Source organism: Tenrec ecaudatus, chromosome 14 (assembly GCF_050624435.1).
Source record: "Tenrec ecaudatus isolate mTenEca1 chromosome 14, mTenEca1.hap1, whole genome shotgun sequence".
Lineage (NCBI taxonomy): Eukaryota > Metazoa > Chordata > Mammalia > Afrosoricida > Tenrecidae > Tenrec > Tenrec ecaudatus.
Window position 1 is genome coordinate 448,693 of NC_134543.1, and position 17,010 is coordinate 465,702.

General features: G+C 51.7%; 1 non-coding gene and 1 pseudogene across 1 annotated transcript; one reads left to right on the forward strand and one right to left on the reverse strand.

The window, feature by feature from the left end:
* Positions 1-13,526: 13,526 nt before the first annotated feature.
* Positions 13,527-14,510, forward strand: LOC142425434 (ferritin heavy chain pseudogene; annotated as a pseudogene).
* A 2,262-nt stretch (positions 14,511-16,772) lies between these two features.
* Positions 16,773-16,903, reverse strand: LOC142427111 (small nucleolar RNA SNORA24). The gene has a single exon (XR_012779935.1). It is a non-coding gene; the product is annotated as a small nucleolar RNA SNORA24 (small nucleolar RNA).
* Positions 16,904-17,010: the final 107 nt, after the last annotated feature.

A 17,010-nucleotide genomic window follows, 5' to 3' on the forward strand; every position in this document is an offset into this window, starting at 1 on the left:
GAAGAGGGCGAGGTCAGGCCAGTTTCTAACAGGAAAGCAGGGCTGAAGGTGTGGGGAGAGACTGAGCTGGCTGCACGAGCAACTTTGGGTTCTGGGACCACATCTCTGCTGCCCGTGGACCTCACGCTGCCCAGTGCCCTGGAACAGTAGGTGATCCTGAGAAGCCACACAACCCTTGTCCCCGACAGTGCACGGGAGACCCCATCAGTTCGCTCCTAGGGAAAAGGCTGGTTTTGCACTGTCCGTTCAGGCCAGCATCCCAATGGCTACCACTCGGGCATTCAGATTCTAACTGGCCCGTTGATGAGTGAGCTCAGTGGAACCTGGGGCTGAGCTGGCTTTGAATTGTTCTGTTTGTCATCCAGTCCTTGACCTCCGCTGCGTCCGCTGCACAGAGCCCAGAAGCCACAGGTCCTCAGAGAGATGGTGATCAGTAGGCGTGACCCAGGGTGCCCTGTCTGGGCCCAGTGTGGGCCATCAGCACTGTCTCAGACTCTTAGAGTGACTACCCCATCCCCGGTGAGCACAGGGCCTCTGAGAGGACCAGGAAACTGTCCACAGTCAGTGTCCTGAGCCCGCCAAGCTCACCAGCGGGGTCGGGGACTGGACAGCCCCACAGAGGCTGGGCGCACTTGGACTTACCTCTGCTGTGCCAGTGTCTGGGGACAAGAGGGTCTGCCTCAGCCCTGGAGTCCCACATGGACCGTGGGGCCAGCTGAGGCAGAGGTGGACCCCCACCCACTGAGGAGTCAGCGCACACTTCCAGGGGCCCCAGTAGGGTGAGGGTAGGAACGGGCCCCTGGGTAGAGCCTGGGCTGCCTCCAGCCTGGAAGCCTCCTTGGAACCTTTGGGAGACAGATGGGGGACTCCCAGGAGAAAGCCCTGAGACAGAAGCTTCCGGAAGGCTGTGGTGCGTGGCCTCAGACCCAGCTGCTCCCTGGGCCGGAACACCTGCCTTTCGAGGGACTTGGTGCACACCCAAGTGAAAAACCAAAACACCACCCTGCCCCTACCATTGGGTCAGTTCCCACTAAGAGCGACCCTGCCGGGCAGAGTGGACCTGCTCTTGTGGTCTCTGGGGCAACAGCTCATTATAGGAGCAGACAGCCTCAGTTTTCTCCCAAGCGTGACTGCTGGGTTTGAACCACCAACCTTGGGTAAGCAGCCCGATGAGTAGCCCATTGGAATTGTGATGGGTGGGTTCTGGGATATACCATAACACCAGGTCTGTGGGCTCAGCCTCTGTTCCCCCTCTGGTCTGAGTCACCAGGTCCTGGGTCACCCCACGGGACCCACCTCACCCCCATCAGCCCCATGGGCCTGAGAGCTGGGCTGGGCCTACTTGGAGCTAACTGAATGCTAAAGGCCCCCCTGCTGTATGCTGTTTCTGGCCCTCTGACTGGGCTTGGCTGTTCAGCCCTGCCTGGTCACCCAGGGAGGTGGCCGGCTTTCTCCCAAGGCACCCACATCCAGCCTAGCCTAGGGGTAAAGTGAGAGCTGCCTGGGGTGTGGAGAAGGGACACTGAGCCTAGACCCAGTGTCCATAGCCTTCCCAGCGAGGACCCCTTCCTCAGAGGTGGGTGGGGAACTTGTGTCTCAGGAGAGAGACCTGCAGCTGACCTCCCCTAGTGGGTGAAGTGGCCAGGCTGTCCTGGGCCCTGTGGATGGTGTGGGCTGCAGCCCTGGCCATCTCCGCGTGTGCCCCTGGGTAAAGGCCTCCAGCCGGGGTAGCTGGGGAGAGAGCAACTGGCAGAGCTGGGCAGAGGCTGAGGGAGAACAGGTCCCGGCTCAGAGAGAAGTGTGTCTCAGACACTTCCTGACCCTGCCCCCAGGAAGGTGGTGTCACCAAGCTGAAGTAACACTTTGGGGTTTGCCATCTCCTTGATGGCTGGGGGTGACAGCACACTTCCTGAAACCTTGGTTGGCTGAGCAGAGAGCAGGGTGGTGGCTGGCGGCAGGCGGCGGTGGGCAGTGGGAGCTCCAGGAAGGTGAGTGTGTTGGAGCTCTTGTGGTCTGTGGGTCAGCCTGATGACCCGGTGGTGGCCTTGGTCCATGGGGTTAGGGCCCCTCAGGTTTGGAGGCACACACAGGCCCCTCAGGCTCTTCCCTAAGAGAGTCCAGGAGGTCTCCACATGGGGCTGGGCATGTGGCTAGACCCTGGAGGCCAGCTTCCTGGGCACTGAATCTCAGGGAAATGGAGAGCCTGGTCTTTGGGACATGTGGGGCCAGGAGGAGGGGCCAGAGTGGTCATGTGGCGTGGTCCTGGGCCTTGCTGGGTATGACCTTCAGTGGGTGACAGAGAGGCCTTTTAGTATCTCCCTCTGCTCAGCATGAAGTGGGAGGCCGGGTAGGGCCCAGAGAGGCTTCGGAAAGAGGACAAACCCCTCAGGTTGGTTGGGGTTGTAGATCTGCGAGCAGCAGAGGATCATGGGGCCAGGTCTGACCTCTCCGGGAACAGGAGAAACCCAAGGGTCCTTGTGAAGTAGCCCCAGGAAATCCCTGAGCATCACAGCTAGCTTCCAGAAGTTTCCCCCAAAGCTGAAGGGACCAGCTCTTTGTGCCTGCCACCCCCACCTCTGGCTGCCTGGGGTGGGGTAGGGGTGTGAGGCTGGCACTGGCCTACGTGCCCAGGGACCTGTTCTGAGTGGAGGGGGTAGTGTCAGCAGTCAGCAGCAGTGATTCTGGGAAGTGGTCCGGGCGGGGCAGACAAGGCTAGGTGGAAACTGTGCATGGTGACCACAATCTGTCTGCTCCTGACCCCCGCCACGCAGGACCCTGTGGGATTCCGGAGACTAACTCATGACAGCCGTAGAAAGCTGCGTCTCGCTCAAGGAGTGCCTGGTGGCTTTGAACTGCTGACCTTGCGGTTCACAATCAGCCTATAACCACTGTGTCACCAGGGCTCCCTCCACCGGCGCAGGCCTGAGAGGTCCTAATGAAAGGCGAAAATACCGCCTGCCAGTAGCCTGCCTCGGGAGGACCAGGGGCTGACGTGGAAATAGATCTGCAGGCCTCTCTTCCGAGGCACTCGGTGCTGGATGGGGCTGCCAGTGCTTAGGAGCAGCCGAGGGCAAGCGGCTAGCCCTCCCAGAGGACCGATTGACCCTCTGCCTGTGAGAGGACCGCACATCACAGACACCCCACAAGGCAGGGGCAACTGCTGCCCAGGCCCCAGGGGCTGCTGGTGCGTGTTCCTGCTACAGGGCGGCTGGGATGACCCTCTGCTCCCCAGGGCCTCCCCACAGGTGCTCTGGGGTCCAAGGCACATGGCACACTGGCCCCACACTACCACTTGGTTGTGGGTCCCTCTGGTGCCTGGGGACTCAGTGTGTTCTCACTGTCTGGCCATGGGCCAGCTTCATTAGCACCACCCCTCTGGGGAGTTGTGGCTTCTCTTTACGAGAGGGCTGGGGCCTCCGGCCTCGAGTGGGCCCCTCGGTGCCTCGGCTCCCACAGTGGGTGCTCCCACTGCGCTCTCGTGCACCTGCAGCCCTGACCCACACTGCCTGTGTGCTCTGGGGACCAAGGCCGCGTGTGACTCCCAGACCCTGACGCTGCTGGGCTGCGAGGTAGGCATGGACTCACAGACATGCTGGGCAGTTGGCTGTCCTTGGGCTGTACGGAACCTAGAGAGGGTGCTAGGGAAGGGGGTGGGGGCAGTGTGGCTGAGGGGCACGTGGTGACCTGTATCCTGAAAACTAGGGCATTTCCAGGGTCAGCGGGGATGGTGGGTTAGAGCCTGATCCCTGCCTAGGGAGGGGCCAGTGGAGGAGGGCAGCCTGGCAGGCATCCCTTACCAGGTGCTCAGAATGAGGGGCACCGAGTCAAGATCAATTTCTTCCCTGTCTGGACCCAGAGGGGCAGCCCGCTCCCTGGAGAAAACATATGATGAGCTGGTCCTGCTGCCTCCCCTGATGGGAGACCCCACTCTGCAGGGGCAGGCAGCCACCAGCGTCCTGGTCCCTGCTGCCCAGGAGGGACTGTGTGTGGGTGTGAGGTCCCTGGGCCGCCCTTTTCTTGATACAAACCTATGGGAAACAGCTTCACATGTTTTCCCACATCTGACGGGCGGGCATGTCTGTCTGGCTGCACCTACCCCTCCAAGCCCACAGCCCTTCCTGCCTAGACACAGCGGCTTTCCAGATGGGCAGCCCTCAGAGGCAGACGCAGGCAGGACCAGTGCCGCTGGCTTGGGTTCAGGGAGCTGTGCTATGTCGTGAAATGGTGGGAGGGGTGGCATGAGTTGCACACATACTTCATGGTTATGCCAGTCACCACCCCACCCCCATCCCTTGGCCTGCCTGCTGGGTCACCCCCCTCCCGGCCAGTGGCCCCCTGTGCCTGCCGCCATGTCACCCACTCTGCCAGGCACTCAGGATGCTCTCCTGAGACACAAGGTCCCCTCCCTGCCAGAGGACTTCCTGTCACTTGGAGATGTCTCCTCTTTCTGTGAGTTCCCATTTTTGTTTTTTGGAGAAAAGAGGGCTGTGGCCCTAACTGGCCGTAGCTCATCCAGGGTGGTGGGAGTGCACAGCTCCTTGGTAGGTGGATCTCTTGGGGCCTCCTTTCTGGGCACCAGTGGAGTGGCCTCTCTCCCACCCCAGGACCAAGAGACAGGCCCTCAGCCTGCCTCCCGGGTTCCACCGTCTCCAAACGCAGAGCAGGCTGCCCCCAGCGTCTGAGGGCGGGGTGAGAATGCCGATGGGGAAGAGCTTGTGCTGGGGCTGTGCCTGGCTCGGAAGTCCTGAGGGTGGTCAGGGGTGATGCCCACAGCCCCCTGCCCTGTGCCACTGGGTCTAGAGAGCCTCGATCGTGCTAGAGCCCATGGCTGCCTTGGCTGGCCCCAACACCTGCAGGTCTCTGTTGGGCCACTTCTCCCAAACCCTTTCTGGTTTCCCGGTCCTGAGTGGGCCCAGCATGTGGGGGTGGTCAGGGGCTGGCCGCTTCCTCTGTGAACTTTCCACTGGCTGTTTTTCGAGGCTGGCCTATGTTGACGGGTGGCAGCTCCATCACGTCACGGATGACTCAGCCGCCCCAGCTGATCCTCAAAGCAAGTCCTACGGCCTTGCTTTCCAGACCATTTTATTATTTTATGATTTGTTCAAAGTCTTTGCTTTTTTGTGTTTTGAAAGTCCCCAGGGAGCAGCGGATGCCTCTGAACCCGTGGAGGAGACGTGTTTCTGGCTCCTGAAAAGCCTTTCTGAGTGTAGTCTTCTAGACATTCAGTTTCTGGCCCTCCCCCATCTTCCTTCCACCAGCCACCCACCCCTTTCGCCCACCAGCTTCTTTGTAATGAGCAACTGTGGCTTCATTTGGTGTGAAAACCACTGCCCTTGGTTTTCTTTTATAGTCTCACCCAATGATTGTCTTTGTTAATAGAGTGACGGATCCATTTGTGTCACGAGGTCTGACAGTTTCTCCCAGTCTTTGGGAATGGCACTCCCTACAAGCCGCAGTGTGCACGCATTGCTCCGCAGACCTGCGTTTTGGCTGTTTCCGTGGCGACCAACACGGGGTGTGTGCGCATCGGCAGGTGCTCTGTTCTGAGTCTCTTCAGGGTTTCTGCTGAGTAGAGGGACGACCGGGTCAGCGGTGCCTCTGTCCTCTGCATGTGAGCCGGTGCTGTGCTGCTGTCCCCAATGGTCTAGCAGCTCTGCTGTCCCACCAGCAACGTGTGTCTGAGGTCCCCAGCGCCCCACATCTCCCAGCATGGGTCATTTTCTCTTCTGTCCTTTTGAACTTGCGATCAGGATGGCATGGAGTGTGGCTTCGTGTTTGCATTGGCAGTTCTCGCACACAAAGTCAGTGATGGAGAGCCTTCCTTCCCATGCCTGCTGGCCGCCGGGATCTCGGCTTTGGTGGACTGTCTTCTGCCCATTTTTAGAAAGTTTATTGAGCTGTAATTCAGACACTAGGCAGTTCAATAATTCAGTCATATTAAACAGTTTAGCAATCACACCACAGTGTCAGAATAGTTTCTTCCTTGTCCTCATTACTAGCTCCCCACCACTGCCCAGTCTCCCTACCAAGACCCTAAGAAACTATTCATCTAGTTGCTGTCTGTATAGCTGCACCCATCCTGGATTTCATGTACAGAAAATATACCCACAATGAATCCAATGAAAACAAAATACAACGAAGAAAAACCTCAATAAAAAATAAAACAGAAAATACTAAAAACTAGGGAAATTTAAAAATGGGTCAAAAGGGCGATCAAATGATAAGGTGTTACATTTCAGCCTGACTACGTCTACAGTAATCTGCTTTCCAATGTACCGACAGCAAAGCTGTTCACCTCCCTGAGAGGCTTAATCCATGTGTGGTCCTGCAAATGGAATTTGGGCTTTCTTTGTCATCCATAGCTGTCTGCAAGCCAGGTGCTCAGAATTCATCATTCCCTTCCCTCCTCCCGTGTTAGATTTTATTACTGACAATCCTTAGATCACACAGTGGCTGTGCTTCATCTGTGTGGATTTAGCTGACACTTCACTTAGATGACTGATTTTTGTAAGACATGATTGTAATCTTTCAGATAGCCAGGCACCATCTGACTTCTTCACCAGTTTGCTATAGCACCCATATCTCCAGTGCTCTCTTCATGAGGGCAGGCAGCGAGTAGGGTCACATCCTAAGGACTGATTTTCTTACATTAGGGTTATAATTAAGTATGAGCTCGAGCCATTCAGTTACTATGGTTTATATATGTCCCTTGTATACTTTAGGGCTTCATTCTCCTTTTATTGGGGAGCATTATCAATCACCCTGTGATAGATAGGTTTACTGTGCCAACCTAGACAATGAACACATGTGGGATTAATTGAACAGCAGAGAGCTAAATGGCTCGGTGAGCCTTGCCTTTCTTGTCTCTTGCTCTTTGATGATTGGACCAGTGTGTGGCTGCCTTAGCTTGTTCTGTGCTTCGATTTGCAAGCTACACTACTTGTGGGACACCTAGCCCGTGGACTGTGTCGCTGTAGTTTGAGGTTCCTTCAAGACCTGCTTCACCATGTTACTGTAGTATACATCCCTTGAGCTGGGGACTGTCCGGCCCTGTCATCTGGCTGACTGTTGGTGCCCTGCCTTGTTGTGTATGCCTGTGGCAGGTTTGCCTGAATTGCTCTACAGAGGACTAAGCTATCCGTCTGCATCTTTGACTTGCACCAGACGGCCCTCAAGACTTGAAGGACTGCCAGTGTATTAGCTGTACTGCTCTATAGATTATTTCTTATGCCATCTATCTATCTATCTATCTATCTAAACATATATAAAATCATGTGTCCTGGTTTTGTTTCTCTAGAGAACCCTAACATACACCCTCAGGGGATGATTATCATGAAGTTAGTCAATGTTATAGAATTTAAAACACGGCTGAGAAAGGGAAAGTATGCGTGTGGCGGGAAGCTTTGTTGACTTGTACAGATTGAAAACGTCACTGGACCCTGTCTACACAGCAGTGGGAACAGGGTGGGAGATGGGGCAGACGGTCAGTGGCATTCTTTCTCAAAGACCATGCCTGCTGGACTAAGACATGTCACCAAGAAAAGCAAAGAAAGCGGTAAATGGGGATATGCAGTGGCTCCCAGCCACCGCTATTTGGGTACCCTCAAAACAAGAGATCCGAACCCAAGTCCAGCGACCTCAGACTCCACACCTTCTTCTCAGCCTTAAGTCCAAGGGACTAGCTCAGTTTCTTAAATCTGTTGCAGGTGAGTGCAAGGTGAAGTCCTGTCCACTTATTGGGGTTTCCAAATCAGACCCTTCTATGAACGATACCGGGAGCCTTGAGAGGACAGAGTTTAATGTCCAATGTGTCCATAGTGCGCAGCCTGGGTCACCAGGGGCTGGGGAGAAACTAGGTCAAAAGTGTCCACTTTGGAACTTAGTACCCTTCTGCCCATCTTTAATCGAATTATTCGTGTTTTTCTTATTGAGGTGTTTCCAGATCATTCTAAGCTCTGAGAGTAAAGGCGGCAACAGGACTGACCAGACACATGCCAGACCCTGGGGTCCTTCCTGTGGACCTTCCCTTGAAGTCTGGGCCCCACAAATATGCCAGGTGAGTGACTCCTTTGACCTTGAGTATTGAGGACACAAATTGTTGGAACGTCTCTCATGATGCACTTGGTCTCATAATGGGGACAGTGACTTCCATAATGACAAGAAATAAGCATGCTCTGGGGGTAAGTGAAGCCAGCGGCAGGGACACGGTGTCCCATGATTCTGCTAAGAAATGCTGGGAAGGCCCAGGGGTAGGGGAGGGCAGGAAGGACACCTGGAGACCATGCGTTTCCATCTCAAGTCCCAGAGCTACCCCAGCCCTGCCACCACAATGAGTGGGTGGAAATGAGGAACTGGCCCTTGCCCACCCCACCCCCATGCCTCCTCCTGGGGCCCAGTCTGTGTGGGGACCTTATGCATGGCTTCAAGGCCCCAGGTGCACAGCGCCACAGGACTGAGGCTGTGTTGGGTGTCTCAGAGTGGGGATGAACTCTGGGAGCAGGCACACCAGGTGAGGAGCACCCTATACAAAGTCAGGGAGTTCATGGTGCTCCTTGAGAGCGGCCCAGCGCCCCCAGGTCTTCATAATCCACGGCAGAGGGTCTGTAAGTGGGTGGTCTGCATGGTGTCGAGGATTGATCCCTCTCCTGAGGGCTCTGCAGCTCAGCACCAGACAGGGTGGCTGAGGCCGTTCCTGGGTGAGGAAGATGGATATGACCAAGTGTCCATGCAGGGGATGAGCCTTCCTGTTAGGAACCTGGACCTTTCAGACAGAGCCAAGAAGGGCCCTCCTGAAGGAGGGGCCACAGGCCCAGAGGTGATGGAGATGCCTGTGACACACCAGCATGCAGCCCTCTGGGGACAGCAGTATGGGTTCTGTCCACGGGAGATCTCAGCCCCAGGGAGCAGCCAGAGGGAAGCAGGCGGGTGGGCCCCAGGATCAGAGCATCCCCTCCAGGGCTAGCAGGCAGCAGTGGCTCAGGCTAGAACTCTCATCCTCCATGTGGAAGACGGGGTTCGACCCGTGGCCAGGGATGCTCATGCACAGCACCACCACCTGCTGAGGGAGGCCTGTGAGCCCCACGGGTTCACTGGAGCCCCCGATGACAAAGGACTAGGAAGACAAGCCAGGTGAGCCACTTCTGAAAGCCAGTCATGGGCTCTGTTGACTGTAGGGGTCTGTTTGCAAAGTGGGATGGTCTGGTCTGGGGCTGGGCACAGGGCTCCCTAGGAGTGGCCCCTCAACGCTAACTCCACATATGGGAGAGGCCAGGCTGGGGTCCAGGGGCAGATTCAGGCATGGGGGTGCTCAGGGGCAGCATGCTTGTTGAGCAAGGTAAACATAGACTTCCTTGTGCTTACTAATCTGCAGTGAAATTTCACATGGATGAACAGGCGAAATGCACATGAAACTATCCACCCCAAGTTAGTAAGCGCAAGGAAGTCTGTGCTTACCTTAACGGGCATTCCGACACAGAGGGTGGTAAGAGTACCTTGGGATGAAGACCCCTGGCGGGCTCCCCAGGACCAGCTGTGCCAGGGGGGTTCCCAGGAACCTCATCAGACTCTGATCCTGGACCTCGGCTGTCATGTACCCCTGCTCCCTCGGTGACAACTCAGAGCTGAGACAGGCAGCTCTGCCATGAGGGAGAGTCAGGGGTTAACTGGGGTCTGGCACCCATGCTCCTGCCAGTCTTCAGGGCCGAGGACACAGAGGGACACGGGACAAAGATCAGGACACCGCACTCATCTGTTCAGGGGAATCTGTTCCTGGCACATGGCTCCTCAGCTAGCTTGGAAGCCTTCCTGCCACAAACCCCATGAACCCCACGAACCCCATGAACTCCATGAATTCCCATGAACCCCACTAATCCCATGAACCCCATGAATTCCATGAGACCCACAAATCCCATGAACCCCATGAACATCAATGAACCCACAAGCTCTAATGAATTCCCATAACTCACGAACTCCAATGAACCCCATAAACCTCACAAACCCCATGAACTCCCATGAGTGCCATGAACATCCACAAACCCCACGAAATCCACAAACATTAACAAACTCCATGAACATCAATGAACCCCATGGGCTCCCATGAACCCAGACTCCCACAAACCCCCACTATCCCCACAAATAGCCACGGACTCCCACAATCACCATGAACTCCCATGAGCCCATGAACCCCCCAATCCCCACAAATTCCCACAAACTTCCATGGACCCCACAAATTCCCACAAGCCCTGAACACTTCCATAAACCACACAACACTCAGTTTACTGAGGCTGTGTCACCAACACCTCCTGGAACTCGGCAGAGGGTAAGGGGGCAGGCAGCAAGTGAAGCAGAGTAGGCCACCTCGGGGTGCCATGGGTGGGCCCTGGAACTGGTGACTCTCTGTCCAGTAGGCGTCTGCCTGCCTCGGACTCTCAGCTGGCCACAGTGTTTGTGGGGCACACAAAAGAGCCACAATGCTCATCATTTGAGCTGGAGAATTGGAAACAAAAGCAAAGGCTGGATGGTGGAGCAAGGAGAGTGTGCATCCAGGCAGGTTTGAGTTCTAACCTTCACCCGCCCAAGAGTCTTGAGGCCCTGATTCACTTTGTTGTTGGGGTCTGCCTGGTCAAGCTTGATTTACACTGACCCCGTGTGCAGTGGAATGAAGCACCACCCGGTCCCGCACCAACCCCACAGTCGCTAAGTTTGAGCCCATCGGTGTAGCAGCTGTGTCCATCTGTCTTGCCAAGGGTCTACCGCCTTTTCACTGCCCCTCCATTTACCAAGCAAGGATGAAGTCCTTTTCCAGGGACTAGTCTCTCCTGACAACAGGTTCAAAGTATGTAAGATGAAGTCTCCTCCTCACTTCTGAGAATCATCCTGGCTGTACTCCGCCGACAGATGTCTGTGCTTCTGGCGATCCATGGTGTGTTTCTTTCTGCACCCGCACCACTATTCAAAAGCATCAATTCTCCTGTGGTCTTTCTTATTTATGGTCCAGTCTCACACACATGCGAAGTAACTGGAAGTATCATTAATTAGGCCCAGTGCCCTTAGTCCTCAAAGCAGCACCCTTCCTTCCTCTTCAACATTTCAGAGAGGTCTTGCACAGATTTCTTGATGCAATACACTATCTGATTTCTTGACTATTACCAAGTGCGCCTGATCCAAGTCATGGGATTCTCCATTGCACCATATGCATGTGAAAGTTGGACATTGAATCAGGAAGACTGTAGAAAAATCAATGCATTTGAATTGCAGTGCTGGAGAAGAATATTGAAAGTGCCATAGACTGCTAAAAGGACAAACATCTGGATTGAAAGAAGTAAGGCCAGAGTGCTCTTTAGAGGCAAGGATGGCAAGACCCAATCTCACAGACTTTGGACATATTGTCAGGAGAGTCCAATCCCTGAGACAGCTGCTTCCATGAACAACGATTGTGGATCCAAGCAAGATGAAATCTTGGCAACGTCAGTTTTTCCATCTGGTTATCATGCTGTCTGTTGGTCCAGTTGTGAGGGTTTGGGGTTTCTTGACATTGAGTTGCAATTCACACTGAAGGCTGCAGTCATTGATCTCCACCAGCAAGTGCTTCAAGTCCTTCTCACTTGCAACAAGCAAGTGCTGTGTCATCTGCGTATCGCAGGTTGTTAATAAGACTTCTTCTAATTCTGATGCCATGTACTTCTTCATATAGCCCAGCTTCTCAGATTATTTTCTCTGCATACATATTGAATAAGTATGGTGAAAGGATACAACCATGATGCACACCTTTCCTGATTTTAAACCAGGCAGAATTCCTGTCTGGTCCAATAACTGCCTCTTGGTCCATGTAGAGGTTCTACATGAGCACAATGAAATGTTTGGAATTCCAATGCTTCTCAAGGTTGTTCATAGTTTGTTATGATCCACACAGTTGAATGCCTTTGCATAGTCAATGAAACACAATTAATCATTTTCTGGTATTCTCTGCTTTCAGCCAAGATCCATCTGACATGAGCAATTATATCCCTTTTTCCATGGCCTCCTCTGAATCCAACTTGAATTTCTGGCAGCTCCCTGTTGATGTGCTGCTGCAACTGATTTTGCATGATCTTTGGCAGCTTTTATTTGTTTGATATTAATGCAATTGTTCAATAATGTCTGCATTCTGTTGATTCACTTTTCCTGGGAATGGGCACAATACAGCCCTCTTCTAGCCAGTTGGCCAGGTAGCTGTCTCCATATTCTTGGCAAAGACCAGTGAGCCCTTTCAGTGCTCCATCCTTTTGTTGAAACATCTGCATTGTTATTCTGTCAATCCCTCCAGCCTTCAGGGTAGCTTGGACTTCTTCCTTAGATATCATCAGTTCTTGATCATCTGCTGCCTTCTGAAATGGCTGAATGTCAACCAATTCTTTTTGATACAGTGACTCTGTATTTCTTTCATCTTTTAAAAATTTTCATGATGAATTAGGTGGTTTACAGAGCAGATCATCAGTTTCACATTAAGCAATTCGTTCACCTTTTGTCACATTCAGTCCATTGCAATCCCCGGACAGCACCACCCCTTTCCCCACCACCTCCCTGTGTTTGCTGTTCTCAGTCCTCCTCCTCTCCAGTCTCTGAACGGGTCCTTGGGTGAACGCTGCCCTTTCGCTCTTGACTGTTCATTGCTCTAACAGAGATGCGAGTTCTTTTCAGATCTGAAGGATGACTAAGGACCATAGTCTTTGGGTCTCACCTGCCTCTGTGTGACCATTAAGCCTGGTCTCTTTTATGACTTGGGGTTTTGTTCCACAGTTTTTTGCCAACTCTATGGAGGACCTTCTATTGTGATGTTTTTAGAGCAGTTGGTTGTGGTGGCTGGGCACCGTCTGGTTCTTCTGCTCTCAGGGAGGCTGATGCTTGTGTGGTGCATTTGTCCATTGGACTCGCTTCCGTGTGTTTTTCAGTTGTCATCGCCTCTGTGGTCAGGAAGAGACCCAAAGTTGCACTTACATGGCTGTGCACAAGTCTTCAAGGCCCCAGTAGGGTGTAGAACATCATCTTTGTGAATTATGTAAAGCTAATTCATCTTGGTGTTCCCGAGACGCTAATCCTGATGCCCTTCTTCTTTCTTTTCTTTTTTTGTTTTTGTAACTCATTTTACTGGTTGTTTTTAGATCAGTACAGAGATATTATGAGCAATTTGTATGCAATTCTTAATGCTCATACTCAAAAGCCTAAAATGGCATGTAAATACAATTCTTTTCTAAATCCCCGTGACTTTCCAGCTTTAAATTTGGAGGCAATTTTTAAAAAGATGATCAAATATTGATAACTTATCTTCAAATGTAGATAAGCTGTTACATCTTAAGTCCCAATAATTCACAAGTTAATGTCACACACACTACACACTCAAATGTTCAGCCTCTCACAGCACATAACAAAGGTATCAGGAAAAGTGGACTACCACAACCAACAGTGTGACAGAATGCACAGTTCTGACAAGCAAGCCATGACAACAATGATTCTCAGACTCAATTCTACTAAAAAAACAACATGGAGAGACGTTCTCCTCAGAGCCGCCGCGGTGTCCTGCTTCAACAGTGCTTGAACGGAACCCGGCGCTCGCCAGCCTCCCCCGCCCACCGGCCGCCCAGCACCTCCTCTCCGCCGCACTCTCGACGCCCCCAGGCCTCCACCGCCGCCATGACCGCGTCTCCCTCGCAGGTGCGCCAGAACTACAACCAGGACTCGGAGGCCGCCATCAACCGCCAGATCAACCTGGAGCTCTACGCCTCCTACGTCTACCTGTCCATGTCTTACTACTTTGACCGGGATGACGTGGCTCTGAAGAACTTTGCCAAATACTTTCTGCACCAGTCTCACGAGGAGAGAGAGCACGCCGAGAAACTGATGAAGCTGCAGAACCAACGAGGGGGCCGGATCTTCCTCCAGGATATCAAGAAACCAGACCGTGACGACTGGAATAGCGGGCTCAAGGCCATGGAGTGTGCCCTGCACCTGGAAAAGAACGTCAACCAGTCTCTGCTGGATCTGCACCAACTGGCCCCGGAAAAGAACGACCCCCATCTCTGTGACTTCATCGAGACACATTACCTGGATGAGCAGGTGAAATCCATCAAACAGCTGGGCGACTACGTCACCAACCTGCGCAAGATGGGGGCCCCAGATTCCGGCCTGGCCGAGTATCTCTTCGACAAGCATACCCTGGGAGACAGTGATGGAGAGAGCTAAACGGCAGCCCGGCTTTCCCCAAGTCACCAAGGCAGCGCATGCATGTTGGGTAGACCTGTCCCTTTTCTAGAAATTGTACCCAGGCATCCACCTCCATTCTTCCATTTGTACCTTTCCTTCAGATAAAGTCTAAAGTCATTTGATACCCAGCTGTTGTCTCAGAGATCTTGGCGGGGAGGAGCCAGAGAGCCGCCCTGGGCCCAGGCGGTCAAATTTTTTAAGCGCCCCAGTTCCACTGCAAAATCCTACTTAATAAAATGGAGCTTGCGCAGAAAAAAAAAAAAAAAACAAAACATGGAAATAAAATTCCAAATCTTCAAGTCATACAAATGCACGACAGTGACTCCAAATTGCATTAAGTTCATTTTGTATTAGGGATACAAACCTCCCTCACCCTACCCATGGAATGTTATATTGACACCAAAGACAGTCAAATCTTCCCACAATTCAACATGCACTATTTTGTGGTTGTATAAAAAAAAAAACAATCAGTAAATGATTTCAGGTCTTTAAAAAAAAGCATTTACACTTAAAAAAATGGGATGAAGTGGGATTTCCTTTCTTAAACGTGTTTGTAGAGCTACTAAAAAACTCACATTTACAAAATAATTGATTAAAATATTCCTCTGCATTGTACAAGAAAGGAACTAACAGAGCCCGCTGATTAGACAGGGCAGACACACATTAATCAGACTCGGCTTCTTTCTTCCTGCTTCCTCAGAGGCTGGACTCTCCTCGTCTTTTGCTTCTCAACCTTGGCAGGTCAATCTTATTTAGTTCTCGGTAGCGACTTCAGCCTCTTTTCTCTCTTGCTTTCACTTTTCCCCCAGAAGACTTGTCCTTTCCTGCTGCCTTTTTGGCTTTGTCTCCACTTGTGCAGGCGCTGGTTTCGCTGACAACCTTGCCCATCTCCTCCTGGGCTGCTCCTTCACCGCCCTTTTGGCGGAGCAGACCTTCCTTTTGGGGATCTTAGCTGTGGGCAGGGCACTTGCTTGATGCCAGTGTACCTCAGGACACTGAGAACTTTCTTGAAGTTGGGTGGGTTACCTGGCTGCTGCCGCTCTATCTGAGCTGCCAGGATGTGCAGCGGGGCCTCTTCTCTTCTTTCCATGCTGCCCGTAGGCTCCTTCAATACTGCAGTTCAAATCTGGATTATTTTTCCTCCCCTCCTTCATTTCTTTCAGTTTGATAAATGCTGAACGTCTCCTTCCCTTTTGCCTGCCCCCCGCCCTGGGACTTTTTTCCCTCCGCATTTCATTATACTACTTTGTCTTCTTGAGCCCTACATGGAAATTTTCTCTTCAGCGCTTTCGCTTCATTATTTCTTCCATTAGCTCCAACTACTCAATGCTCAGAAGTACTTTTCGAGGTCTCTTTTGACATCCATTTGGTCTTTTCTTTGCTTCCTCTGTGTGTGTGTGTGTGTGTGTTTTAATGATCTGCTCTTTTCATAGAGGATGTCCTTCATGTCACTCCACAACTTTTCTGGTCTTTAGTCACTGCTGTTCAATGTGCCAACACTCCCCTTCAGACGTTTTCTAAACTCAAGGTTGTACCTTGGCTCCCATGGAACTGTTTTGGTTTTCTTTGGCTTCAACTTGAGCAATTGACCGTGTTTCCAAGTCAGTACCTGACTTGGCTCTGACTTGAGTTTCTCCACAGTGTCCTTTAATCACTCCAAATGTATATGAAAGTTGGACAAGGAATAAATAAGGTAAAAGAAGGATTTATCCATTTGAACTTTGGTGTTGGGGAAGAATATTGAAAGTACTAAGAACTGCCAAAAGAGCAAGCACATCTGTCTGAGAAGAAGTCCTGCTAGAACACTTCTTAGTTCCAAGGATACTGAGACTTCAGCTCCCATACTTAGGGAGTGCCACGAGGAGACACCAGTCCCTGGAGAAGGACATCATGCTGCGGAAAGGAGGGGAGCAGTAGATGAACACAGTGGCTGCAGCAATGAGCTCAAAACAATTCTTAGGGTGTGCAGGGCTGTGGAGGGTTTCCTTTCGTTCCACATCAGGTTGACTCAATGTAACTAACAGCAAGAATGGCGTTGTCTCTGTTCCAATGCAGTCTGGTTGATTCCCGTGTAGTCTATCAGTGAATGTTGAACAATGACATTTGCCATGAGTATGTCACTGGTCTTGAAAAATTCTGTCATGCCATCTCTGGTGTCCATTTACCACCAAGTACATATTTTTCATCTACCGACTTTTTTTTTTAACAAATGAAATCAAGTCTCTTATTCAATTTTAACAAGAAGCATATATTTTATTTTCTGCTTGAACTCTTCATTGTACTCACTTAAAATAACATTTAAAACCAATTAAAGTGTGGCTTTGGAATGTCCGCAACCATCACTAACATCCAAATCCAGGCAGTTAAGATTTAAAATAAAATTTCATCCAAGTTGCTGAAGACTCTTCACTTGGGCTTTATTGGGATCTTATTTTCTCCTCTGTCCGTGGATTAGTTCTGCACCCTAGAAATAGTCCAACTACAGTTAAAAGTTTGTCCGATATCCACTCAAAACACATCAAGTTAACAGCTAAGAATGTTACTTGTGCCAGTCAGAATCCGATACCAATTAAATGGTGACAGTCTTGCCAATAAACAAGCATCTACTCTTCCATGGCTCAGAAGGGAGACTGCCACAGCCGGCAGGTCCCAAAGACACATGGACACATCTACCGACTCTTATTTCCAACTTTAACATACTAATCACCAGTAATTATCAGTACATTTTGATTGTGTGCTTAATCCATTTCACTCAATAAATTGATTTTAAAT